The sequence below is a fragment of the Chrysoperla carnea genome, chromosome 3 (genome assembly GCF_905475395.1).
Source record: "Chrysoperla carnea chromosome 3, inChrCarn1.1, whole genome shotgun sequence".
NCBI lineage: Eukaryota > Metazoa > Arthropoda > Insecta > Neuroptera > Chrysopidae > Chrysoperla > Chrysoperla carnea.
The window spans coordinates 559,292-586,197 of NC_058339.1; the positions used below are offsets into that span (position 1 = coordinate 559,292).

The following is a 26,906-nucleotide window of genomic DNA, read 5'->3' on the forward strand; positions in this document are numbered from 1 at the left end:
TTTTGTTTAATTAAATTTTATGAATATTTTATATTAGGTAAACACACTTGTCTAATTATTTTGTGTAATTGTTCCCTTTATAGGAAATAAAATAACTGCTAACTAAATACTAAAATATCAAAAATTGGTAATTTATTATCAATATTAGATATTAGATATTCATATAGAAGTTTACAATGTAATTAAAAACATGCAAAATAATTGAAAGTAAGAGGTAAAAGTAAAAAATACAATACAGATTGGGAAGAATGTATGTAGTCAACATTCATCTGGTAGCCATCCTGGTTCATTAAAATACTTGTTAGGAATTAAATCTATTATTGGCTTCATATTTAAGTAATATTCTTGTCGAAAATATTAAAATTGTTCAACATAATGTATCAAAACATCTAAAAACAAGAAAATTTCTAAAAAAACTGAACAAGATGTTTTTATATAAACATAGGAATTAGTATAAAATTAAGCAGTATCTAGTTTCTAGAATTGACATCACAGATCGAGAATAGGTTTAATTTTATTTATTACGTATTTAAGTTCTATCAGCTATTATTATTTAATAGAAAAACGGGTGAAATTTACAAAATTTAGAAAACTTCCGAAACATTCTGACAAATTTTTCGGTATGGAAACTTAAACTCGGCTTGATATCTAAACAAAAAAATAACAGTTTGCTACATTAGCTTGGCTGACACCGACTTCAAAAATAACCATTATTTTTAACTACATTATATTAGCGTTATGTTTTTACATTTTAGTGCATATTAAAAGTTTTTTTTATTTTGTGATTTTTAGTGAATCTGAAGTACACTAACTAATTTGTCACTTAAAAAAGAATCATCGAAATCGTTTGGCGTATTATTGAGTTATGCGTCCTCTTGTCGTGCATACTCAATGCAAATTTAAGACTTTTAAGGTTTTCTCATTAATGCCGTTTTCAGAACTGGACCCAAATGAAATATGACCAAACGGGAAGCACAAGCTTTCAAATAGACAACAAATCGTCAAAATCGGTACACCCAGTCGACAGTTCTGAGGTACCACACATTAAAAAAAATATATGTTATTAATGAAATATTTAAAACTGAGAGCGAAAAGAAATTTTGACAAAGCAAAAAAACTTGATGATACAGAACATATAGGTACTATTGCTTCACGACATTCGATGATGTAGATAACTAGACAAAGGAGCCTAAATTTTACACCCGCCAAAGATCGGGTAGTAATTCCTATAGACGACGTCGATCCCAGTGTCGATCCCAGCAGCAGCTTCCAGATGCGCTCCGGATCTTTTTCATCGTTATTTTCGTGTACGTTATTCCGGGAGTTTTTTATTTTAATCAAAAAATAAGAAACACTAAATAAATTTTTAATTTTAAAAAATAACAGAGCCTCTAGTACTAAAATATGAACAAAAAAAAATCGACTTTTGAACAAATCAAACCACACTTAAATACTAATATCAATCGAAAAAGTGATCGATCGGTTAACATCTGGTTTTATAACGAATATGTTATAAATATTATCGAAGATAATAAATGAGAACTCTGGGATATGTCGAAATAAATTTAGATTTTTGCCCCAATTTCCTAAAATTGATTCCCGGAATCAGGTTCAAAGCCAAATTTTATCACGGAAGACAAACTCGAAGTCCAGAAAATTAACGTTTAATACTATAAATTAAAGACTTTGGGGTGAAAAAATGATCAAAACTAATTCTCAATAAATCATTTTATACGACAAATCAATTTTTATAGTGGAAATATTTATATTTATTTCAATAATCAGCTTCAAAGTGCATTATGCCTAAACATCCCGTAGTATGGTACATTTACCTTAGCATATAAATATATATATATTTGGCCGTTTTTCCCAATTTTCGGAAAAACGCCTGAAGATATCAAAATTTTTAATTCTACATTTTTTTAGGGAAAAAAATTTCCAACAAATTTTTTTGAAACTATTTTTTATAAAGTTGATGGTTTCCGAGATATTGGCCAGAAATCGTTCTTTTATGTATACAAAACGTTAATTAACGTAACCCTAGCACTTCTAAACCTAGATGCCAAAACCTTCCTTTTTCTTAGATTTTTTTTGCCTTTGAATAAATTCATAAAATCGCTTATTTTCGGTTACTTTCTACGGCCTATGATGTGAATGTTATAGATGGATATTTGAAAAATGGAAGTTAAACTCCATTATTATTATTATATGGGAATATCAGTCATGTGTGTGTGTGACCTGTATGCATGTCTGACTACCTAAAAGTAACAAACGATCGCGATGTCGTAATTAATACTTTTATATATATGAAATATATGGTATTTCAACAATTAAGACAGTTAATTGTTTGTTTTCACTAATTATTTTTATTTTATTCAGACGTGTAGAAACAAATTTTATTTGACAATTTAATGAAAAAACGACTCGTAATGAGACGAAATTAACATAGAGATGTTTTTTTACACTCGCGACTCAGTGTAATAAAGTAAAGTAGAAAAACATATGTTATTTAGTGCACTATGTACGGATTCATGTATTATAAAAAGATCATTTTTAAGTTATACTTAGTATGAAAAGTGTATGCATAAAGAGCATCTATCATAAAACATTAGGTAGGTAGGTAGGTACTCGTTCTACATAGAATTAACCAAAAAAGTAACAAATTACATGTGTGTTCCGTGTGTGTGTAAAAATGAAAAAAACATCAGTTGACAAACTTTTAACAGTAGTTTCTACTTTTACGCACATTCAAAATAAAAACATAAAACATTTTTTTATACCATATTTATATTCTATACTCTATAGAGTATAGATAGATATAGGTATACCAACCATATGTCTATATTGAGATCAACAAATGAATTATATCTTTATTTGAAACATGAGCTGGTTCTCTGCTGGTAAACCCCCTACGAGTAAGACTTCTACCTACATTTTTTTATAAATAAATTAAATGATTTGTAAATTCTTTTCACACCCACACATTTCGTTCATTAATTTATTTTTTATACTTTTTTATTGTTGCTTATTTTTTAAATAATTATTTTATTGGAATCATTGATTTAAAATAAAGTTTATAATGATCGTCTTTTAGTTTAATACGTTTGAATTTTATGTCTTTTGACTTGTGTGGTATTGGTCTCGTTCTTAAACGTTCTTTTCCCCTAAATAAACAATTATTGTAACAAAATTCCAGATCCCTCCAGTGACAACGGTGTACGAACTATTCGAGCCAGTTCGATAAAAATGAATTAACATGGAGCTGAACAGAATGGTACGCCTATTTCAGTTCGAACTATCACCTTCATAATTTCGTCTAAAATGATACCACTTATGTCTTGTTTTTGAACGCTGATGAAATCTCGACTCACATAGTTGAAACCAACATAAAACCTACAGAGTAGCAGCTGCGAAAATTTGGAATTCGCAACACTAAAAATTAAAGTTTGAAAAAATCTGGGTTAAAAATAACTTGTGTGAAATTTAAAGTTTTGTAGTTTGTGTTGTTCTGTGGATACTTGAAACTTTTTACATCCTTGTATACAGAAAAAAAATTTTTTCTCTCTCAATTCTAAACGCCACCTCCATATCCCGCTCAAAATTAAGTAACGGAGTTAATGCCAGTTTAGTTCGTGCTCCCTTTCATTTCTTCTTCCCTCATTTTGTACCAAAATAGCAAGTTTTTTTAAGGCTTTGCGTACTTTTATTTTCTCTCTAAAAGTAGGGAAGTGTCTTTCTGTAACGTCTCTCTAACACTCAAGCCTTCTCTCAGCCGTTTTAGGTAAATATTTCATGTTTCATAAATATGAGAAGACAAAAATACCATTTTTAGTATCATAATGAGAATCATTTAATGAGGGAGAAATATTACTGTAGTGGCAGAGCTTTGAAGCTTAAGAGTGTAAAACGAGCAATATAAAAAAAAAAATATAAGCATTCGAAACAAAATTGCAACTTTAGTGGCTAATTAAAAAATTGCATCTGTTCGCCCAAATTGATGGTCTTTCGAGGTTCACACCTGAATAGTAGTAATTTCACATCTAATTGCAAGTACGATTTTATTAGCTTAGTTATAAAAAACCTAGGTTCATACCTTATGGGTAAAAGAACAGAATTCGCGTGGGAAACCAGACCACTAATAGTTATTATACCTAAAATAAAAAAATTTATATTAAAAAAAAACATACACTGTGATGTAAAATAAAATATCTTATATATTATTACTCGAGCCAGTTTTTTTCTGTTTCCAACACTTATCTTCCGTATGCCTTTATAAACTTTCATGAGTCATCCCTGATTTTCGAAAAATATACTCACGGTTTATAATGTACAGGTTAGGAAAAGACAAGCTAGACAAATTATTTGAACAAAAAATATCATAAATTTAAAATATTTTTTGCATCATAAATAATCAATATCTGGATGACCGAGCTTTGCTCGGTATTCTTAAAAAGACACAAATTTTATCACTAATAGAAGACCGTTTTAAATGTCTCCACACAAATACCAATTTGAATCATTAACTACGATATACACCAATAGATGTTAGGAAGAGTTATAATTTGCATTGCCGGTTTCAGTTTTTCATGAAAAAACGAATAAAACGACGTTTTTTAAAATGAAACCTTGTTAGATCGATTTATCGCCCCAAAAAACCCCTACATACTCATTTTCATGAAAATCGTTGGAGCCATTTCCAAGATCGTAAATATATATATACAAGAATTGCTCGTTTAAATATATAAGATAATAAATGTAATAAATAATTAATAATTAATAAATAAGTTTATTAGTATTAAACATGTTGGTTTGTACACATGCTCTCCTAATACTCTAAATATTTTTAATACATGTTTTCCTAACATTAATTTAAGAACTTTTGATTTTTTTTACCACTCTTCTACGAAATTTGTTGTTTGCTGTTTTTAGCCACGAGTAACGACGAGTTACGGTAACAACGGGAGCAGAATTCCTCACGGGTCGAGCTAGTTTATATAAAGATTCAACTGATTAACTTGAGTACAGTAAAGCTGTTGATTAAATAAGTGTTGTAATTAATTTTTAATAAATGAATATTTAATAAATATAAAATACTTAGTTCAACCAATTTATAAAATCAATTTATTATCGAGTCCAATTATGGTTAAATCGTATTAAAATTTATTATTGATTATATATATATTAATAACTAACGTTAAAGAAAGTTAAAACCTAACTTTTAATTCACTTTATAATTATTTTAACGATTACAAATGTTAATTATTTATTATCAAAAAACATCAAATGAGACTACAACGAGATTGCAATTGTGTTGGGTTGGAAAGAAAGTTTAATGATTCAATCATTTCTTTTAAATCATTTATTATTTTAAATGGTTTTGTTCGTAAGTTACAGATGCAAATCAATTTATTTTCTTACAAAGAATGGTGTTAAGCCAATTTTATAGTGTCTTCGCTGGAAGGGTTTTTTTGTAAGAGTTCAACCAGTTGAAGTGATATTGCTGAACTCCATCAGTTGGATGTCTTTGGTTTTATCTATTTTTAACCCCCGAACCAAAAACAGGTGTCTTATAAGTTTGACGTGATCAACTTCATGAAACGCAAATAATAAAAATTATCCTAAGTAAATTAGGATAAATCAAATAAAAAGTTAAGGGAAACTAAAATAACAAAATATTTATTGACGCAGAAATATGTAAAATAATAATGTGATTCATATCCATACTTATACTCCTAAAACTTTCTACTTTACAAATTTTTTAAGAACCAACAATGAAAACCTGAAACTCACCAACAGATAAGAAATTCGTAAGACAAAAGAGGTTGTAAATGTACCTCACGACCAAAGAGCATAGGATAGAGGAGAAGCAGCCCATATGAGCTAATGTAAAATCGTAGTATACGAGTTTCAGCGCCTCTACCGAGTCAGGCTTTCAAACTTAATAGTTAATAGTCACCCCCGCAAAGTAGTTAAACTTAATAGCCATACCCGCAAAGGCCGACAAACTTAATAGTTGATCGCCTCAGACTCCAGATGTCACTTATAATTATACTTCTGCTTCTTGTCTATCCTATAGTCTTTGCTCACGACCACTTACAGTAACAAACGATTTTCTAACAGCAATAGCAAACAATTATAGCCTTCAAAGAACAGCAGAGCAATAGCAAAGCCTTCACAGAACAACAGAGAACAGTATTGAGCTATACAACAATCCTTTTGGTTTTGTCATGCCCTTTTTTGACAATAATCAATTACAGGAATTAATTTTACTAAAAAATATAAAAGAAATTGATATTGATAAAAAAGTTTGTAAATAATAAATATTAAGTTAATTATTTAAAAGAAAAAAGAATAAAATTAATTTCAAAATGAAAGAATAATATTAATTTAAAAATGACTTAACACAAACAATATTAAAGCCAGCTGCCAGATGGCATTATAAAGTACCTACCTATTTAAAATAAATTTTATTAAAAATGAATAATTGATTTTGAAAACTATCGGTTTGTTGGTATTGATTTAAATCATTAAAACTATTAATAGATTTTAAAAATCATTCTCTAATCAATTTTATTAATAAAATTTTAATTGATTTTATAATAAATAAAAATTGTGAAACTGCTCCATCACAAAAGTTTTATTGTGATACTTCTAATTATTCGATGTTGCTATTGCTTTTGTACTGATGATGGAGTTTTGGAAAAATTTCTTTACATGTTCATCGGTCGTACCTAATAGATGCCAAAAATGACCATTGTTAAAATTTATATATATACAGGATGTCTGCTTAAGTTGGCTACATCTGGAAAAGGAAAACTTTTTTATTATATAGGGTTTACGAAAAAAAGTTATTCTTTATAAAAACTTCTGCTTTCGAAAATATTAATATTCAACAATTCACTTTTGACATCAACAACTGTTTTTACTTACGTCAACAATAATATAGTAACGTAATGTATGGAGAATAAATGATCTGTATTAATTATTTTGTTATAAATGTTTTTAATTAGCAAATAAACATTTTAAGTAGGATTTTATAAATTAAAATAGCAAATAAACATTTCTTCAATGTTCAAAATGGTCTACATTTCTAAACAACCATTAACATTCCTTTCGAATTTTCTCAATTTGAGATACCTTGTATATTCCATGTCAAAAGTGAATAGCTGAATGTTAACATTTTTGAAAGCAGAGCTTTTTTTACATAGGTAATAACCTTTTTTTGTAAACTTTATTAAAAACTTAGCTTGTATATACATATGCCTCTACATGTTTATGTTTCTGTAAGCTCTCTAACGGTCGCAATTTAAGTCCTATTTGAATAAAATTTGGTATCAAGAAGGGCTTTGCTATTTGAAATTTCAAGTTCGTTAATTAGAAAATCGTCAGATAAACAAGGAATGGAGAAGTGCACATTGTAAAAATATTTTGAATTATTTCAAAATATTTTTGTATTTTACGATCTGTTTTAAGGAAGTAAATACTCTTGTGATTTTTTTCTCTAGACGCTGGAAAAAAAATTTTTGAACAACCACGAAAGAAAAATTAACTTAAGCAGACATATTATCTTATCATAAACAAGACTGACTTGTTTGACATATTGTATACTTCATTGTGTTGTATAATGGATACCTACTACGACAATAATACAAGAGTACAGATTAAAGATTACAAAAACACGATACTTTGGTTTTTTTTATTTTTTTCCTTAATTTTTATTACAATTTCCAAATAAAACTTCCCATTTGATGACAGAAATGAAATATTTTAAAGCCATATGATAAAATAAAAGTCCCAAAGACACCATTTTTGGCAATTTGTTAACGCAAATGACAACACCAAAGAGTTGATATGTGCTTTTGTGGGCGATTACGTGGCATTCAATCTTGCAAAAGGACGTGCACGCTTTCCTCCGTTCTTTTCTCAAGGAAAGAATTAGTATGTGTGTATGGTTATGAAGACCTTTCCCGACTATTAAAAAATTAATGACTACATTTAAGCAGTGATATTTTACAATAAAAGGACTAATTGATAATAAAAGTTCAAATAATTTGTGTGCCTTGTGTAAGAAATGTATATGTCAATTAACAGTCTGTTCGTTAAAAATCACTTTGGTCAATTTCTTGGGAGGTTACCGTGAGTTGTGTGTGTGTGAATTTGAAACAATAGACCTTTTTCATGAAAAACGGAAATACTTTTTGATAATTTTTTATGAAAATATGGGTCGAGTAGAGCCTGTAACTCAAAAATTACGCATTTTTAACAATAAAAATACTATGAAAAAAATTTTTAGCTCCACCGCACACGTGATCTGTGATGTCAATCTGACAAGCAATGACAATAAAACAGTGTCATCAGTTGCATTAATATATCACTATTATTAACTTTAAATGACGTCAAACCAACTTTCTGTAACATTGTGTGTTCACGGATTGTTTTCGCCAATTTGAATTTAAATGATTTTCATTGTCTGTTTTCTCGGTCGTATCACGTCAAAAAAATCGGAGAAAAAAATTAGCCCATATATCAAGACATTTACTTTCATTTAAAAAAAAAGAAAAAAAAACCTGAAAAAGGTTTATTAATGATTGCACTAAAAATTTATTTTTCTCATCAATAAATCTCAAATCTCGTTAAATATTATTTTTAGATAGATAAATTTAAACATACTTGAATCGTTCGTTATTGGCCATTCAGTCTATTATGAAATATTCGATTACGACTAAATGTTACCAGGCTGGTAACATTTAGTCTGGTAACATTTACCAGGCTGGTAACCCTGCCAAACTGGTCATTGGCAGGTATCGTGCGTCCATCAAGGTTACTACGTTTGCGCTGTAAGCGCGTAGATATATTTATTGTTTTCGACATATGATCCATTATGTGGACTTGAATCAAACACTCTGTATAAAGTTCAATGAAGTTGTACGCCACAAACAACAATGTATCGATAAAAAAAATCATACGCCATTAAAAGGTGATAAAAATTATTTACTGAAATTAAAGTTACGATGCAATGGTTTTTACCAAAACTGTGAACTTAAAGGTAATAATGAGAAGGTAGATTCGTGATAAGATCATTAAATCTTTTGAATTGCTTTAATTAAATGTCGTTTAAACAAAATAATTAATGAGTTTTAAAATGTGCACGAAATAAATAAACTAAAGTCTAAAAGTGCTATCAATTATTATTAATTTCTAAGTGGATAAGTACTTACTGTGGGTAGGTAGGTACTTACTAATTAAATGTCGATATCTCTCATTTATATTTAAGTATTAAAATGTATTTAATTAATTAAAGGTAATGTCGATATCATTTTTATTTAAGTAAAACGTTTTTTCAAAGCGATAACTCAAATATAACGTTATCATGCTCATTTGAAAAAAATCGTAGAGGAAAGTTTGGTAAACTCGTCAAAAGGAAGCCACTCACGAAGTTTAAAGTATGCATTCGTCATTTTTAAAGAAACCGTCCCACGGTCTTAAATTCACGGCTGTTTAATTTGGCACAGCAACGCAAAATTCATTATTAAGTCTTAGTTTTAACTATTACTACAATATGCATTAAAATGTACAAGTTAACATTAAAAAAGCGGTCTAGGTGCGACCCGAAAGGTCCACACGGCTAACTTCCCAGTGGAAAGCATAAGAAATTATCATATGTTTTAGTTTTTTTTTTTTAATTTTTTTTTTTCACTTTTTCGTGGGCCTTCCAGAGGGGCTTCGCCCCCTGCATTCCCCAGGGGCCTCGCCACTTGCCATCCCAGCGGGGGCTTCGCCTCCTGCACCCCCCATGACGTTAAAACTATATAAATGATGAGTGATAACATTGACAATTATACAATTTTCCATTTGGTACAAAAAACGGCTTGACGGATTTTGCTCAAAACCTAATCAGGTCTAAGTTACATAATTATGCGTTAAATGAAACTGGTCCCATATCAATATCATCATTTGTTCTCGAGATAAGCGAGACGAAAATTGAATCGGAACATACATACCTACATACATACATGTGCACACACGGACATCCTTTGAAAAACCATATTATTCGACTCTAAAGGCCTTGAGACCTGGAGATATGTCTCAATTTTCAATTTGCAAAATCGGACCCATTACAATAACTATCCCACTGGGAAGTTAATAAAATGTTAAAATACCTAAGTTTTATAAATTTTATTAAAAGAATGGTTGTCATTTTCTGCAAGAAAATTGAATTGATGTTTTTTTATATATATCATTACAGCAAACTTTAGATCTGACAACTAGATTTAACAACAAAATGGAATTAATTGGGGTTAATTTAGTATTGAAAATTGACGTAGGAATAATAAAATTTGCATTAAGTGGACACAAAACTGGACCATTAAAGTTTGGTAACATTCATACTTAATGCATTGACAATATTTTTCAACAAAATACATGTGCCAAACGATGAATAATTAATTATTATCAAACATACAATCCATTTATAGATGGTAGTTGGATGCATCACATTTACATCGGTCTGGTGCAACATGGTGTAAGACATTTAGGTATATGAACAAAAAGTTATAAATAAACTTATCATTTTCACTTTACATATCAAATACAGGGTGTTTACAATATCATTAGTGTCCGATCGAATATTTGTTTTAAAGCAGTTTTAAAAAACGCACACTTCTCTAGTTATATTGAATAAGATCGATGTCTGTTATATTGAATAAGATCAACAAAAAATTCAATTATTTATACAAAGTAGTTTATGTATTTAGTAGAAAAATTATTTAAAAAAGTAACTTTCAAGTTCAAATGTTTATTTATCATCAGAAAACACATCTAAACCAACCATTTAATAAAGCTATATTATATTGTACTTCCAAATGAATTATAAATTGTATTTTTTATCAAATTAAATAAATTTTATTTGTAACAGCTTCAGTTTTTGAATTACAAAAAAAGTATTCAAGAAAATTTACTTAATCTACCTGAGTTTAAAAACTAAGATAACTTGCATTCGACGTACACATTCTTCCAAGCGACTAATTATTCATCTCATTCCGCAAGATTTCGTCATCTATAGTGTTAGTTCCATGCATTTAATGCTTCAACTGCTGGTGGTAGGTTTTCCTAGAACAGGTTCTGTCTTTTAAGATGCTTTGCTTTTAAGTAAATACACAAGAAAAAGTAAGTAATTGTTCGATTTCTCTCATTTAACTTAATTAAGTTATATAAACAATTTATTTCCTTAAAAAATGCAATTTATTTAATTTGCTTAAATGCCGTTTTATGTAGTTTAAGACGGTTTGGAAAGAATTGGGAAAAAATGATGAATGTTTGTTTTACAGTGTTTTTTTAAATGGCACACTTCCCTAGCGTTCTCGATTGACACTCTGTATTTTTATAATTCTTGTTTCGGACATTACATTGCAAAATAAAAAATCAAAACAATAAAGAATAAAAAATAAATTGCAATGAACTCTAGTCATTATTAAAACATAATAACTTTCTTGTAGTATTATGTGAATTTGACATGATAAAAACGTCATGTCACGTACAAATCATGACAATAATCACGAATTTTATTTGTTTGTGTCGGCAGAATGTACGATCGCGTCGGTATCGGAATATCGGTATCGGTATTTATTATGCAGAATGAGATGTATAATTTCGTCAATCAATTTACAATTCGAAATGCATAAATTTAATATCTCAAGCCTGAAATAACAGATAAAAATGCACAGATCCACATTTTATGTTCAAGCAATGAACAAAATATGTTCATCATCCTTCGAGCTAAAGATAATAAAATTATATTATATTTGTAAAAATTCGAATATAAAAAATTAGTTTTGAACCAAAAATGATTCTGTTACCTTTACCAAGTCCTCGTACGAAGTAATGGAATTATTTCATGCATGAACAAATCGATGTTGCTTTTTCAACGAAAACATCAATTCGTAGCTTATCTGAATTTATTGTGACTATCATCACATGGATATATAAAAAAATTTATTTGAGAATGTTGAAAATTTGGTTGCAGGAATTTAAGCTTTTAATCAAACCACTAAATTTGAAATATCGCGAGCAAAATGAGATTTAGTATAACAAGCAACATTATTGAATATAATTCTTACTGCAATTCATCCTCTGATACTAGCCGAACATTGGACTCCATCTAAGAAAACATTAGACTTAATGAATAAACATATAATAAGATGGCCATTTATCAAAATTTATTTTCAACAATTATTCTAGTAAAAAATAATGCATGTTACTAACATTTTTCAAATTTTTTCGTTTTAAATTTCCCTCCAAATGCGTTTTTCGTTTTTGGCAAATTAAGGACGGTAACACAGTAATTAGGAAAGGAATATTGTTTTAAAATTTTTCTACATCCTTTTAATGCAAAACCCTAAATTTTGAAATGAACGGTATTTAAAAATAATTTCCGTGTTTCCGATTATAATACACAGTTTATTTAAATTATTCATAAAGCTTTCAATCTTCTGCAATTCCTGCCTATTATATTTTAATTGGGTAATTCGTCTGGAATTACTGGATCTTACATCAAAAATAAAGTTCAAAAACTAAAATCCCGATGCCTACACATTTACGCTCTTAAAAGAATGAAAACAAGAAAATATTTTCAGCTGAAATTTACTTATTATGATAAGTAAAATCGTCATTACAGTAGAGCAACGTCTAAAATTAAACAGCTTTCCTCAGGACGGAAAAGAGGTCTCCCGACTGTAATGAAAATTTTACTTATTATAAACAATTTCAGCTGAAAATATTTTCTTGTTTTCATACTTTTAAGAGCGTGATTCTGTAGGCGTCGGGATTTTAGTTTTTGAACTTTTTTTATTGAAACTGTTTTAGAGTTAAAATTTCGTGAGAAAGTATAACAACATATACATATGTATTTATGTTTAAGTGCTAATTATGTTTTTTTATTTGATACCTAATATGGTCTTGATTCTTGTAAGTAGGACTTTTTTGCATGAGCTTATTAAAAATTTGACAATATGGGTGGTTTTAAAAATGCCACACACATTCTAAATTTTCAGAACAAATTCATTGAATGATTATTATTATCACACATAATATTTAGAATATTATTTAAATTTGATTGTGTACGCTGCGCGCCTTACTGAGTTGCGCTGCGGTCTAGGATAGATAAAGGTACCTACATTAAAAGCTTAATATTATTATGATACGAACACTCAGATAAGAGGCGATGGTTGGACATGAATATTTATTTTCACATACACACAAGACATTTACAAAATAATCAATTATACATACGTTATGTGCCCAATGTAGAATACAGAATGATTCATAAACAATCTAACGCAAGGCGAAAGACCAAAAGACAACATTTCTGTGTATAAAATTTATCATAAGATAAAGATTTTTTTACCAACCGATCAAAATAACGACGTCGAAAAAAGTAATATCCAGATAAAAAGTATGCTAAAAATTTAGCATATGTTTATGAAACATAACTTACGAATTGGTTGAGGTCAGTTTAAGAAATGAACGATTAATTTTTCCAGTGATTGTATTATGAACTTTTCTTTACAAAATTTAATTATCTCACTTTCGGGAAAGTTTTAAAAATCCTTATTTAGGGACTAACACTCGCCAGTAATAAAAAAAGATAATTAGTAGATAATGATATGGTCCTTAATAGCCGTTAGTTCAATAACAATTTGACTCTTAACGTAATATAATCCCCCACTTAAAATAGTTATCAAAAATTTTAGGTAGGTTGACCGGGGCTAGAAGTGCAGTGGGACAAGTTGGTCAATTGAAGTACCGCCGAAACTACGCATGAAATTGAATACGGACACCTCTAGAAGACAGTTTTCAAATATGTTGTTATACTTATATACCATAGAGACAAAATAAAAAGTTACTTTTGGAACTGAGGCCTACTTTGCGAGATAATTAACAAAATAAATTAATATAATATTAATAAAAACTAAAAAATATCTTTATGGAATCATAATTCAATAAAATTTTTAAAAGAGAGGATGGGTTTTATCATGGTGGAAGTCGTTTCTAAATACAAAATTAATACGAAAAAACTCCATTTGGCTACTTATGATATCATAAAAACTAACCCATAATAACCTACACTACGTTTCTTTCTAAATTAAGTGTTGTACGCAACCTATCGTGCGAATATTATATACCTTAAGCATATATTTGGCAAAACGGACCATAGTCTGTTTTGTCAAATGTATGCTGAGATACACATACACTGAGGCAGACCAAAGTATGTATGTTGTGTGTGTTGTAAAGTGATACGATGTTTAAGATTTTGTGTTCTGTGTTACACAATTTATTCCACCCTGCCCCGTACCAATATTAATATAAAATTTGATACCTCCCACATCTAACTGTCTCTGTATTGGATAATTATTTTTTTGTTTTCTTTATAAGTAACTAGCTGACCCGGCGAAATTTGTTCCGCCTTAATGGCAATAAATTAACTTTTTTTTGTTAAAGAGAATTGAAAAAAATACACTCGAACCAGGACTCGAACCCGGACCTCTTGGATTCATGTCAAGTGCCCTACCAATTAGGCTATTCGAGTTCTAGACACGAATGCAATTTTTTCAACTCAATGAATTTTTTTTAATTTGTTTATCCACTTATTTATTTATTATTATTACTTATTATTGTTGTTTACATTTAATCATGCACACAATATTTACATCATGGTCTTTTCGACTAATTTTGATATATAATATGTTACACATTCGTAAACTAAATTGACAAATATCTTGCCTAGTAATCTTAGTTAAATAATTAGTCGAAAAGACCATGATGTAAATATTGTGTGCATGATTAAATGTAAACAACAATAATAAGTAATAATAATAAATAAATAAGTGGATAAACAAATTAAAAAAAATTCATTGAGTTGAAAAAATTGCATTCGTGTCTAGAACTCGAATAGCCTAATTGGTAGGGCACTTGACATGAATCCAAGAGGTCCGGGTTCGAGTCCTGGTTCGAGTGTATTTTTTTCAATTCTCTTTAACTAAGATTACTAGGCAAGATATTTGTCAATTTAGTTTACGAATGTGTAACATATTATATATCAAAATTAGTCGAAAAGACCATGATGTAAATATTGTGTGCATGATTAAATGTAAACAACAATAATAAGTAATAATAATAAATAAATAAGTGGATAAACAAATTAAAAAAAATTCATTGAGTTGAAAAAATTGCATTCGTGTCTAGAACTCGAATAGCCTAATTGGTAGGGCACTTGACATGAATCCAAGAGGTCCGGGTTCGAGTCCTGGTTCGAGTGTATTTTTTTCAATTCTCTTTAACTAAGATTACTAGGCAAGATATTTGTCAATTTAGTTTACGAATGTGTAACATATTATATATCAAAATTAGTCGAAAAGACCATGATGTAAATATTGTGTGCATGATTAAATGTAAACAACAATAATAAGTAATAATAATAAATAAATAAGTGGATAAACAAATTAAAAAAAAATTCATTGAGTTGAAAAAATTGCATTCGTGTCTAGAACTCGAATAGCCTAATTGGTAGGGCACTTGACATGAATCCAAGAGGTCCGGGTTCGAGTCCTGGTTCGAGTGTATTTTTTTCAATTCTCTTTAACTAAGATTACTAGGCAAGATATTTGTCAATTTAGTTTACGAATGTGTAACATATTATATATCAAAATTAGTCGAAAAGACCATGATGTAAATATTGTGTGCATGATTAAATGTAAACAACAATAATAAGTAATAATAACTTTTTTTTTTTTTAATTGGGAAAAATACAAAAAAAATTAAATACATACATTAATCATTCATAATTATTTCTGTATTTTAGTACATAGGTGGAGTAACTAACACGACTTTCTTTTATATATATAGATGACAACAAAATATTTTTTTTAGTATTCACTACCCAATTAAATCAATTTACAATCAATTATTGTTTTATGATAGTCCCCTCTATATTCTAATGTGACACCTACAAATTTAATGAATTTGATAGGTCTGTGAATTCATAAATCTTTCTATTTTCCCATAGTCACATCTCCCGAATCAGGCCTCAAATCGAAATTTGGTAAAGAGCTTTTCTATTTATCTTGACCAGCTTAATTTACTAGTGCAATTTTCTGCTATTGATAACAAAACACCCTGTATAACCCCAAAATAGTTTTAATAAAATAAATCTCGGAAACTACAATCCCGGCAATTAAAAATCGCTTAATCTTAAAAGTATGAAACGAAGAAAATATTTTCATATGAAATTACAGTCGGGGGACTTCTTAGATTAAACAATTTTCCACAGGGCCGAAAAGCGGTCCTTCGGCTGATGATTTTACTTATCATTACAATTTCAGATGAAAATATTTTTATATTTTCATACTTTTAAAAGCGCGATTCTGTAATTGTCGGGGTTTTAAACCTGTTACAATAAATTGATTTTTAGTTTCTAGTTATGTTAGCCAATTGAAATCCAAAAGAAGTTGAAAGTTCCCTAATTGAAATCCAAAGTTGTTTAAGAAAGTTGAAAATGTGTTCCCTTTTGAATAATTGTTTATGTTAAAGCACGCAGTACAAAATCTTGAATAGAATATTAAACATATGCTTTGTTTTTTAGAAATGTATTTAGTATTTCTAATTGAATGGGTACATTTTAAAATAAAAATGTAAGGTTATAACCTTTACTTAAGTACATTAAACATATCTGTCTATCAATGAATTCAGTTCTGATGCTGATCTACCAAGTAAAAGTGTAAAAAATGTGTAAAGTGTAAAGTAAATGTCTATCAGCATGATTATGCATTGCACAGTGCAGCGTTCAATTGTTCAATTGATTGTTCTTGTTTTTGTTCCCACATTAGTTGATGATGATGTATCAACTTGATTGAAGGTTTAAGTTCAGTTTCTTAGCGTAATCAAAGGAATATAAGCGAGATGGTAATCATCGACCTTATTGATACAAAATCAATAAGAAGAATCACCAAATCATTACATTCTCCTTATAGCTATGACGTTGATATGCATCCTTGTGTAGAAATTCTAACCGCTTGAAGGTTGGTTGGTTGATAGTTGGTAATAAGACAAGACTTCTGTTTTCGATACACTTAACACTGGAAGAGTTTAAATTTATAAAATGAGTACCAAATTAACACTCTCCTCAAAATGTGCTTAAAATAAAGCACATTACATTTTTATACTTTGTATATATGTAATATAAATTGTCGTAACTAATAGACGGTACGGCAAATCAGTACGGTTATAGGCAGAGCGGTGTCACCAGAGCATTTGTTCAAGGTACAAATTCGTAAACCTTTTATCCAGTTTCCAAAGTACTTATTGATTGATTAGCGTTGCGTCCATAGAATACCACTGTAATAATATGAAGATGAATTCTCCGTCCAGCGAATACTGCTCAGTCCAATTGCAATTCCAATAATTTGTCCAATGATTTGATTGACTTTATAAGATAACTTTATTTTTAATCAAGTTAAAAGAGAGTTCACTTTAATTATAACAATTGAATTTATTGATGTGAAACATCTATAGCCGCACGTAAAATCGATTTCTGGCGTGGCGACGCGTCGTCACGCTATATGATGGTGTATACATATAGTCTATATGCAGTAGTGTGTAGACAGTAGTAGTAGCTATATGATGGTATATATATATACAGTCTATATGCAGTAGTGTGTAGACAGTAGTAGTAGCTATATGATGGTATATATATACAGTCTATATGCAGTAGTGTGTAGACAGGCAGTAGTGTGTACAATAGATGCTGTATTTATTAGATATCTTGATAATGTTATGTCCAATACTTTTGTAACATACTTCAGTTACCATCGACCAATTGTCACAGTAACACCGTCCTCAGAAGCAACATGGAATATAACTATTACCGAAGTCACTGATTAAACGAATTAAGTAGTCACGATTTGAAATAAATTCGTAAATTTTTGTATTTAATGAAAACAAATGTTTATTCCATAAATAATCATCGTTATCTGGAAAACAAATCTTAATATTTTATTTTATCATTATGACATATTTAGTTCCACATATTTAGTTGCCTATCACAATTTGTTCTTTTCTGCATATTACTTTTACAAAATAATGTCGATGTTTCACATCTGCCAGGCGTCCCGTGACGGCTCACATTTTTTTTTTTTAAATTAAAAATACTTATTGAATATAATAATTATTAATTAATTACAATATAAATTGAGCATAATCCCGTAATTAACACTAATTAGATATCGAGCTTGATCTGAACTTCATCTGATTTAGCATTGAAGATGCTACTGATTATTTACTAATTTATTGCTTAATTGACATTATTACTATTTACGTCAATCGTTTGACTATTGACGTCATTCATCCAGGTGGACAATGCAGATGTTCCTGATGCTACAATATCAAGATATACTAAGTTTAGTCCCAAGTTTGTAAATAAAATCGTCTAAAGAGTCTATTTCCGGTTTTCCGTCTGTCAACACGATAGTTCAAAAACGAAAAGAGATATCAATCTGAAATTTGTATAGCGTACTTAGGACGTAAAAAAAGGTTGAGCAACATAAGTCAAGGTTTTGGGTCCAAAAGACGCAGCTTGCAACATGTTATAGATAGAACAAATATTTATATGTAATAAAAATATTCCTTATGTAAGAATAAAAAACTTTTATTTAAAACATTTTTTTATAAACTTCACTGTTAACTCGTGAGGGCTCAAGTTAGAACAAAACTTGGTGTCCAGTTTCTCCAAAACTATAAAATATAGGCAAAACAAATTTGCAGGTAGTTTCAACTATCCTAGCCTTTTTTCTAAAAATTCTAGAATATAACTCTACCCAATGTTATGAAATTCCTTGCGGGTCATATTGCCATTAACACGCTTTGATTGACACCTCAATAAAATCGATATCACTTTTGTTCGCACAATATCCATGACGAAAAAAATGACCACGAACATACGAACGTACTTATTCTCCAACTTGGTGTTAATGTCCTGTCCTAACCATGAAAAATAAAGATATGTCGAAAATTTCGATTTCGAAAATCGGAACCATTACAATAACTTCCTACTCTGGTAAAAATTAGTACGGAAATTATTTACGGACATTCAATCACATACACAAAAATCGCTCTTTCTTTAAGTGGACGCTGTTTATGTTCATTTATCACCCGTTAAGCTATAAAAAAAGGTTGTTTATAAATGTATAGGGATGTTAAATCATAAAGAATTTGTAATATTTAAAAAGCGTGAAGTGCATAGGTAAAGAATATAGCCTGTTTAATTAATAGAAGTAAAAAGATGCTACACTGTAAAAATAATTTTTTTGACAATTATAAGTTGCACGTTTAGATATTTCGTATTTTTTTACTTTGAAGCGACTCTCCTTTTTAGTGGGAACAAGATGAATAGCAGTAAGGTAAACTTTTATTAGAATTTATAATGTTTGTTCGTACATGTTTTTGATAATATCATGACTTGTTTTACACAAAATAAAATGTTTACAAAATAATAAATACGAGTTGGAAATTATTACACAAAGGTTTCTTTCCATTTTTAAAATTCTCCAAGGTCTCTATAACTTATATATTAATTAAAAACTTTGGTTACAAATTTTTTTTTGGTGAACAAGGAATATTACTTATTAGTTTTTCGATTTTCTACAGTTTATAGACAACTTTTTCATAGTAAAAGAAGAATTTGGACCTCCACGACTTATATGCAAGCAAATAAACTAAGCAAAATGTATTCAGAGATACTCAAAATAAACATTTTTATTTAAAAATGCATTTTCAACTGAAAGTCAAAATTACCGAAAAACAAAGGCAAATAATTTTTGCCTTTTTGGCGAAATACACATATATGCACAGGCGACACGCAGAAAATTGGTAAAAAATGATTTGGAGAAGCTCAAAATAGATATTTCTATTGAAACGAATTTTTTTGCGATTTCAATATTTGTTTGAAGTTATGAAGGCTCGTTATGAAAAAATGATGAGAGTGAAGTTTTATGAGGCGCACAGGATGACTCGAAAACCACATGTTGATTGAATTAGTAACAATTTTTTAACACCATGCAGTTAATCGATGAACGAAATGTCACATTAGATAAGTTGACTGTAGCATGTATTATTTTTTTACATCATTTATAAATTATTATATTTGTTATTACCGAAGAAGTATAATTTCTTAAGAGCGTACATAAAACTCCTTTTACTTATTTAAAAAAATTAAAATTATAACTATTGTAAAACAAAACTATTGAATGAGAATAATAGAAAAGAAGTAACACGAGTGAAAACAAACAATTGTCTTAATTGTTCAAATACCATTTTTAGACAGTTTTGATTACGCAAAGGTTTGTTTTTGTATGTCATGTAAGTAAAGAAAGATAGCTACTCTTACACAAAAAGTAATAACAGTATCTTTATTTTCACTTCCTCAGTGGATATAGTATATTCTATTACAAACAAACACATACATTATATATGTAACGTATAAGGTTAAAATATACACAATAAATACTTTATAGCGTTTCTAACCTTATTTTCGCCCTCACGGTTAAACAATATTGTTACGAAGAAATGTTTCAAATAAAAGTTGTTAATTTTTTATAAGAAACATTTTCACTTTCAAATTTTGTTCTATCTCTACCGTTTTATAAGACGAATTATACCGGACCCAATTGACATATATAGCTCACGAATTCGACCTCAATTTCTACGTCCTGAGCACACTATAAAAATTTCAGCTTGATATCTTTTTTCGTTTTTGAGTTATCGTGATCACATGCGGACAGACAGACAGCCGAAAGTTGACTAATTAGGTGGTTTTATGAACACCTATATCAAAATTTTATTCTTAGCATCATTATTTTAAGCGTTACAAACTTAGGACTAAACTTATACCATGTAGGTATATATTCCATATATACTACGTCCCCGTTTTTCAAAGAGTTGCTAGCTCTCGAAAGAATCAGTGTTGGGTGGTTTGTTTATAATTCATTGAATTAGTCTCACCAAAGCAACATATTTTAATTGTTTTTATTAGTATTTTATTATTTGTTAGTATCTATCTTTTGATAAATATAGGAGGTACTCACTCAATAACTTATCCGTGCATTAATTGGACAATAATTCATATAATATTTGTTTAGAAATAGCGAAGTCAAAACTACGCCACTAGGCCATCTGTGTTAGTAAGCTTTAACTACATTATATTCAGTAAATAACTTCACTGTTGGATAATGTTTATTTCCTCTTATGAAACCTTAAATCTAGCAATTTAAATTAATAATTATTTGCACCTTTCAATTACAAAGGTTTATTTTGGTATTATTTAATATAATAAGAAAGTATCTATCATTTATTTAGAGTGTTTAAACATAAGTTTGTGTAAGAATTTATATCTATAAACATTTGAATATGTCATTTTAAAATACACAAATATTTATACATAAATCATTGAATCACTTAAATGTGTATTTTTAGTTTCATTTTATAATTATTATTAATCCATTGTATTATTGTTTTGAATGGAGTTCCAAAAGTATCATTTCTTACCAAATTTTTGTCTTTTTTTGTGTATATATTAAAAAACCGAACCTGAATTGGAAAATTTATTTTGCATTATATTCAATACTAACCTGCACTCGAATCTTTATATTTTGGCACTTTTGATTTAATCAGTTATATATTCAGGAAAAATGATTACATAGAAGTGTGTCTGGTTTAATTCGAAAACTGAAAGTGCCCTCATCTCAAACTCTGTCATTCGGTGTTGTAAAAAAACTATTTTGTCTCTATTTCTGTTTTTAAAATATATCTAATTCGTGTTTTTTTTCATGAACTTAAAAAGCTTGGAGTCCAGATATTATTTTACGAGAAATTTGATAACAATATTCGAAAGCTTGTTTTTTTTTTTGAAATAATGCTGTTATACTACGTTGTATGACATTTGTAGGCGGTTATGGAAGTTCAAGGAAATTAATAATTGGAACTTTGGCCTATTGAATATTCTAAATAACTGAGAGCGGAAAAAGTTTTGTCTCTAATCCTTGGAAAGATGGGAGTGCACACTTTGTCTCTCATTTTACGTTTTTAAAACATGTTGAAAGAGAATATTTGACTTTGAGCGTTCAAAGCATAAAAAAAGAAGTTCGTACGACGCCACATAATGTACAAATTGGTGAAATAAAGAAATCGGAAGCGTTTTTCAGCTCATAAAAAATTGCAAGTTTTAAACAATGATGAAAATAGGGGGATTCGTTTTTCGCCATTTGTTTCATAAAATATTAATATTTAAGAAATTTACGAATTTCTAATAAAAAACTTCCACTCCTAGAATCTCTCTCCATTATTTATAATTTTAATATAACGCTGAAAAAAGGACTTTATGCGCCATTATTAGATTGTTGTAATATCGTCAAAACCGAATATCTTACACTAAATAATTTGTATACCATGTATATGATTATGAAATATATCAAGGTATATTTAGTTAAGTCCCAATTTTGACACCCTTAAAAATATTGATGCTACGAACAAAATTTTGGTGTAGGTGTTATAAAATCACCGAATGAGTCCATTTCCGGTTGTCTGTCTGTCTGTCATCACGATTACTCAAAAACGAAAAGAGATATTAAGCTGAAATAGCTTGCTTAGGACGTAAAAAGTCAGGTCGAGTTTGAAAATGAGCAGCATGTGACAGAGTAATCAACACTGTGTATACATGGTATTTCAACAATTAACTCAGTCAATTGTTTGTTTTCACTTGTTTTAAGGTATTAAATTTAAAAACTATTGTGAATTCTGAACAGTTTAAAAAATTTAGTACCGTTGGAAATTTATCTTACAGTTAATTTTTCAACAAGTTAGACAATAATTGTTTATTAACAAAATGTTATCGAATTTTAACTACTCAATTACAAAAATTTAAATTTGAATCGCACACTTTCATGTGTGCACACCCACATCACTTTCAAGTGCACACCCACAACAATTTCTTATTATGATATATTGAGCTAGCAACTAAAAATTTGGCAGATATAATGAAAACATCGAGATCATCATCAAATATTATCAAATATTGTATTTTAAAAAATTGTAAGTATTTTATGTCGATCAGAGTGCAGTGCAGTACTAACAATCATGCACTGAGAATTGAATTAAATTTAATACTTAACCTATCACACATTTGATAGAACAATTGTTTTTAATTTGTTAATTAATAAACTTATTAGGTCGTTTAAATTAAATTCAATATAATAAGATGAATTTATGTAGGTAGGGTTTAATTTGATTTTGTATGACAAAAATAATTCTCAGTAGACGAGGATTGACTTGCTATTGCAACCTTGATGATGCTAATTACTGGAGTAAATTTAAGCAAAAAAAGACTGTTTTATGGAAATTTATAGAATCAAATCGGTTGCACCGATTTAAGTGATTGAGGTGTCAATCGATTCCTATTAACATCTCTAATCAAAAGAAAAACATACCATTTAAAAAAATAAAGATGGCGGCCGAATATTAAGAAAAATGTGTAATTTTTCCATAATTTTTTTCATTCTAGTGAAAATAACAACTAAATATCCTATGATATGGTCTCATATTTTTTATTTAAATAAAACCTGATTATATTAGCTACAAAATAAAAAATTGCTTGACAATCCGTCAAGTAGTTTTTGAACTATAAGCATTACAAAAGAAGCGTCTGGTTTTGAAAGCCTTCATTGCACGTAATGTGATGCAATGTACATACTCCAGTAGACATGTACTTTCTACTTGGAAAGTACTCCGAAGTTAATTTTTTACAGGCTATTTGGGGGTACTCTAGGATGTCTATAATAAGTTTTCGACCTTGAGAATCCTGTGCTAACTTGAAGGAGAGGAGCAAAAACACCAAAATTTTCGGACTTTTTACAGTTTTTCGCTTATATCTCGTTACTTAAGCCAATTTTGTGATCTATAGTTACAAAGTTGTAGAACATTAAATTTTCTAAAATTTGGTATCTAAAAGGATTTTCTAGACTCATTAGTGTCCGAGATACAGCCGATCAAAGGTAGACAAAGTTACTCGAAATGTAAAGTAGCCGAAACATGAAGGTTTTGTCCCAATAACTATTTATTACCATCATATCATGTTAAATATATTAATCGCACAATATCAACATGTAAATTCAACTAAGGCCACAGTCCTACCACCTACCACCTGCCCTTTCCCTAACTATCCCCCTTCCCCAAGCGTGAAGGTCTCTCATTTTTCACACTCAATATAACACGTACATATGCAAATTGTAATGTTTTATTAAGAAAAACTTTTATTTTTAACCTACTTCAAAAAAGAGAAGATTCGCAATTCGCCTTTTTATATGTTTTTTTTTTTTTTTTTTATGGTTGTTACATCAGAACTTTCGACTGAGTAAACCGATTTTGATGATCCAGTTCGGACAATATCATCCATGAGAAAGCCATGTTAGTCTTAAATTTGCATTAAGTATGTGCGTGGCAAATGGATTTTTAGTTAGTGTATTTCAGTTTCACTAAAAATCTAAAAATCACAAAATCACAAAAAAATTTTAACAAAAATAAAACCGGCTTAAAAAAACACTATTCCAAAACAAATTAATATGCACTAAAAAGTAAAACAAAAAACGATTATATAATGTAGTTACATATATTGTTATTTTTGGAGTCGGTGCCAAATTAATGTAGCAAACTGTCCTGCATAGTTGTTTTCTTGGCTGACACCGACTTCAATAATAACAATAATTGTAACTAGGTACATTATATTATCGTTATTTTTTTACCTTTTAGTGCATATTAATTTGTTTTGGAATAGTGTTAAATTTTTTAAGTAATTTTTGTTTTTGTTAACATTTTTTTTTTAATTTACCTTGAAATATTGTGTCCATCAATTGGAGAATGCAATAACTTCGAAAAGATCGAGAAAATTTTAAGATTTTCACAGGACGCTCAATAAAAGTAAAGAACTGAAAAAAAGAAAGTTTTCTCTGGCATTTTCCGATCTAAGCGAGTAAACCCAGAGCACTTAAGGACTGACCAAAAAATTTACACTAGACTTCTTATTTTTTTTTTTTTTTTTTTTTTTTTTTATTTATTTGACATATTAATCAATTTTACAAATTTTTTTGACATTGCAAGCCAAGTTATCAAAATAATACAAAATAGTTACAATATAATTACAAAAGAAAAAAAATTGAAAGTAATTCTCTAAATAAATGAATTCATCCATCAAAAAAAAATACAATTCTTAAATAATTATAATATTTAGTATAATAGTAAATTATAATATCTGCCTCTTCTAGATTTTCTTTCCACACTTTTAAATTATTTAATTTTCACCATCCCAGGACCTCGTATTTACTAATCCAATAAAACTAAATTTTTTTAAATATAACCATCTCAATCTAGCGAATCCCTCGATTTAACCAATTCTTCGTGATCCACTTGAATTGTCATTAAGAGTCAATGTAAGATATACCTTTACATTCCGAACAGCTTATTTTTATTACAAAGCTTCTTTTTGATGCCTTCTATGTTCCAAAAAACTATATTTAAATCTTTAAGTTTTTTTTTACCAGAAGTGTTGGTGCTATTGATTTTTTTATATTCTTGAACAATTCTATTCACTTCATCCCCTTCCTCCGATGATTGAGGTATGGGTCGCTTAGGTCTTTGGGTATTAAATTTTTCGTTATAATTTTCTTGCCGCTTCCTTCTGTTCTCAGCTTCCCTTGCTCTTAATATCTTGGGCAAATCATCATTAATAAAAATTTTCGTACCCTTTAATTTAGTTCGTTCTCTTATAATTTGAGTTTTAATCTTATTATTATTTAAATGAATACGAATAGGCCTGGGCTTTAATGCTGTGACACATTTTCCTAATCTATACGATTTTTGAATATCTTCGCTTTTCACATTCAATTGTAGTTTTGAGTTAATCATTTTTAAAACGCTTTCTTCAACATCTTCCTCAACATCGGGACTCTCGCTTAACCCATAAATAATCAAATTATTGTCATTTAATTTTTTTTCCATTTGCAATATTGTTTCATTTTGTGACTCAACTACCCTTTCCAGTTCAGAACATCTAGACTGTAGCTGTTGGTTCATTTGTTTCAATTCCTTCATCTCGTTCATTATTTTATTTTCGTTTAATTCCAATCTTTCGTTAAAAAATGTAGAAATGGCTTGAAACAAATTTTTATTATCTTCAGTTAATGAATCCATTATTGTTTTTTTTTTTTTTTTGCTTATATATATAGATAAACAAAGTTATTTAAAAATAAAAAATTATATTGCTTATCACAAGATTCGAACCCAACGCACCTCAAGTTAACTTTTTCAGAGTCGTACAACAAATACACACAGCTATGGTGACACAAAATATATTGTTAATAATTTAATACAGTATATTATTGAATGTTTACTATTTTTTTGACGAAAATTGTATTCTAATTAATTCAGTTTATGGTTTTAGTCTAAAAGAAAAGGATATTTTTTAACACAATTTTATACTGTTTCACCTTTAAAACTATATTTTACAGTGTATTCAATGATTTAATTAATGTTTAGTATGAAGTAAATGTAGTTCCTTTTTTGGGTTATTGATAATTTGAATGACAACTTGATTTTAGCAATTTTAACTTTTATTATATATTTTTATTTTTAAGCACTAAAATTTCAAACTTTCAATAAATTTCACTTATTAAACCGTAAACTATTACTTTTACACTTAGATTCAAATATTTGGCTGCAAATTCTTCTTAAATTTTCTAATTTTTTCTCACTTCTTTATATGAAGTTTTACAAACTCTTTTTTCTCTCAATAAGTTATATAAGGGATGAATATG

At 28.8% G+C, this 26,906-nt stretch overlaps 1 protein-coding gene across 2 annotated transcripts in view; it reads left to right on the plus strand.

Annotated features, from left to right (window-relative positions):
- LOC123294915 (integrin alpha-PS2) overlaps positions 1–26,906 on the plus strand; it is a 259,591-nt gene that overhangs the window by 73,934 nt on the left and 158,751 nt on the right. The gene's annotated exons all lie outside the window — the stretch shown is intronic.